The following is a 3,676-nucleotide window of genomic DNA, read 5'->3' as shown; positions in this document are numbered from 1 at the left end:
ACATCCCAGCTCACTATCTTTCATTCTTGGAACCTATTATCATTTTTAATTCTCCTGTCTATTGAATTGATTTAATTGTTTTGTCTTTTCTTTCCTACCACCTGAAAATGATCTTCTAAAGATTAGTAATCTTGTATGACATATTCAAAGCTAAAACTTGATCTATCGATAGAATCTTGTAAAGACTCTCAAGGGTAAATAGATTGCCATTGAGTTGTTATGAACTAGGAAGTACATTGAGCGTGAAGAGCTCTGATTTGTGAGAGACTTCCCTACATCATGTCACTCAGAGAATGAAGCTGATCACATCTCTGCCCAATATTGTTTGTGTGTTTTTAATTTAATGTATTTATCATTTCATCACCATGAGATACAGTTAAATAGTTGCCAATAAGTTGAGTTTCAATTTTATAATGTTCCAACACCAAACCCTTTTCAGTGTTCCTTTCCTTTCAACAATTTTCAGTTACCTTCCAGTTGTTTTTCTCACACCCCCAGGCTGTCCTTTTTTGATGTCACTGTCTCTACACATGGTTTCCAGGACTCATGAGTCAGGGGACAGTATAGAGATTTGTATGTAAATTCTTAACCATCCTAAAGTTAAGAAGTGATTTTATTTTTGGTTTCTTACGGGATTTCATGTCATAGAACTAGAATTCAATGCCTTCCCCTAGGAGATGGCTTTGAGACAAAAGAAAAACATATGTGGAATTTTGAGAGATTTGCATCTCCACAGGGAGTTTTTTTTTTTAATAGAGATAAAGAAACTGAAACATAAAGGATGAAAAACATGTGCTCTCAAAGTCCCAGTGCTGGCAAATGAAAAACATACTGAAACTCAAGCTTCCTGACTCTTGTCCCTGTCTTCTCAACCATGCACTGGGGCTACAGTGCCACCAGGATATCATCTGAAATCCAAATGTTTGTCTCTGCCTCCAATTCTTTCTTAAAGTAGTTGCTTCTCTTGATTGATTGAGTAATGGAGTGTTGTACTTTGATACTTGGGTTGTTTAATCTTTAGCTTAATCTACCCAGACAATTCTAGTTCTGGGCAATGAAATCCAGTTAGAAATTAAAGAAATTACTTTTTAACTTTAGGATGGTTAATAAGTGGCATACAGTCATTCAGTTATCATTTTATAACAAAAGCCTGCCTTGAACAGAATGTTCATCATGAAGAAATTGGTCAGGGAGGACAAGACACTTCCTCCGAAACCAGGTTTTCTCTTACTCCTGCAGAGATTTTTCCAAATTCCCAGAAAACTTTGGCAATAACTGAACAGGTGGAGACATTTTTTTTTTTTTTTTTACCAAGTTCATTTGATAGTGAAGGGAAATGGTACTAGAAGTTTAGACCAGGACACTGAAGATTCCCTCCAACAACACTCTTCAACTGAAAGTAAATACTTATAGAATGGAATTTTATCTAATGCAACATCAATGTAAACTTAGTATCTACATAACTGAATTTGTTGAACAAACTTTACCTTGTGTAATTCTTTCTGTGACCTATGGATCAAAATTTATTAACAATCCTCTTTTGACAAATGAGAAAAAAAATTAACCAAGGTAAGAACTTGTCCAAAACTTTCTTCCAAATACATGAACCATATTTAAAAAAAAAAGCTTCAAGTCCCCATCAGCTACACCCACATTCCATAGCTTGCACCATATAAACAGCCCTTATTTATTACTGCACAACTAATCTCCGGAGAAAGATCTAGCCTCCAAAACTCAGAGTCACATAGGTGTTTAGGCTGAAAATACTGAGGCCTCTTTGCCTGGGAACAAACAGAATTATCCAAGTTCTATAGATCCTGGATCTCCTGGAGTGAGTAATTGCATACACGACCACAGAAACCTATAAATTCCACCTGAGTGACAGTCCCGTAGGAGCACAGCAAATTAATGGCAAAGTAGTATTGAAGCCCACTAAGTTCAAAAGCAAAAATAATAACACAAAACAACAATTCAGTCAACAACAAACAACTCAGTAAGTCCTCAATGGCTTTAATAACACCATTGTGAGATAAAACAATTTTCACAGTTCCTTTTATTGAACTCTTTTTTGACATATCCACTAATAACTTTGCTGTAATAAGCAATATAAAACAAATAATTTTTGCCCTTTAAGGGAGTAAGGTTGGTGGGATGAATGAATCTAAGGACAGTGGTAGAGGGAAAATCACATTGGTGGAAGAATTGGTGTTGAAAGAGTGAATGTTTGAAACAGCTTTGTAAACTATTATTTGTAAAAGACAAAAGATAAAAATAAATATATTAAAGAACATAAAAACAAGTTTGTGGCTGGGATCTAATATTTTAAAACGAAGTACAAACAAAGAGAAAATTGAATCTGTCAAAGTCTATAACATGTAATGTTGTTTTGTTTTATGAAACCATTATATGGTGTTAGGGTCCCTTCTCCAAAAGACTACTCAAGGAAATAAGCTTTGCATTAACAGGTTATATTATGCACAAATAGAAAATCAAACAAGCATCGAATCCTGAAGCTGATTGGTCAGGGCTGTCTCCTTTAGAAGGAAATAGGTTCTGGCCTTGGGTAAGGGGCTTCTTTTTTTTTGGAGGGGTTGGGTTTTTGGGCCACACCCGGTAGAGCTCAGGGGTTACTCCTGGCTGTCTGCTCAGAAATAGCTCCTGGCAGTCATGGGGGACCATATGGGACACTGGGATTGAAACCAACCACTTTTGGTCCTGGATTGGCTGCTTGCAAGGCAAACCCGCTGGGCTATCTCTCTGGGCGCAAGGGGCTTCTTTTTATATCCTAAAATGACAACTCACAATTTCCTTATGCCTTTACAATAATTGATTAGATCCACCGGTGTGGTATTTTGTTCACATATTCTTGAGAATAGTCAGACCACCGGTTCCTTCATGCCTTTTTGATGGGTTGACACTTTGTTGAAGACATGTTTGGAAGGTTTAAGACATGGTGGGGAGATAACTTATAGCTCAGCTCACCTGGTCTGCTTGCACAAAGTCTCATTCAGAGAGGGGAGGGTTTCAGTACATGGTAGGGGATCAACCAGTGTGTATAAAATGTCTGATATCTTAAGGAGGAGGAATTTATGCAGTCTTAATTTAGGGAGTCCTTACAGCTGTATGTGTTTATTTGTTTTAACCATGTGTATAAAATTTGAAGTTTCTTATTGTGTAAAAAAATATCTTCAAGAGCCCAGTCTATAAAGTCTACAGTTTTCTGATTTATAGAAAACTGTTTTCTTAGGAAGATGAAAATGTGCCCTGGATTTCACCCCCCAAAAGAATATGTCAAAAGACAATGGGAAAGCCTATATTTCCTTTATATGTTTAATACCTCTATAATAATACCTCGGAGTCTTCTTCCCAAATTTAAGGTATTCTCTTACATCACTGTATTTTTCTCCAAAAGAATATATATATACTTTTTCTTTTTAACTTTACCTGTTTTGGTTCTGCTTAGTACAAAAATCTACAAGAAAAAGTCTTGCCTGGGATAAAATCTCAGGTCAAAACCAGGGCATAGAGATTATGTAGCCTGATGTTCTTACTCGCAAATGCACCAGCAATATAGCATGGCACCATTCCTTTTTGCAAAGGCATACTAAAAGAAGGGGAAATCTTATGTATATAAACAAGATCTTATCTACTTGAGATAAGAACTCATACATTTTAT

Source organism: Suncus etruscus, chromosome 15, assembly GCF_024139225.1.
Source record: "Suncus etruscus isolate mSunEtr1 chromosome 15, mSunEtr1.pri.cur, whole genome shotgun sequence".
NCBI classification, from domain to species: Eukaryota; Metazoa; Chordata; class Mammalia; order Eulipotyphla; family Soricidae; genus Suncus; species Suncus etruscus.
This window is presented reverse-complemented; position numbering follows the sequence as displayed.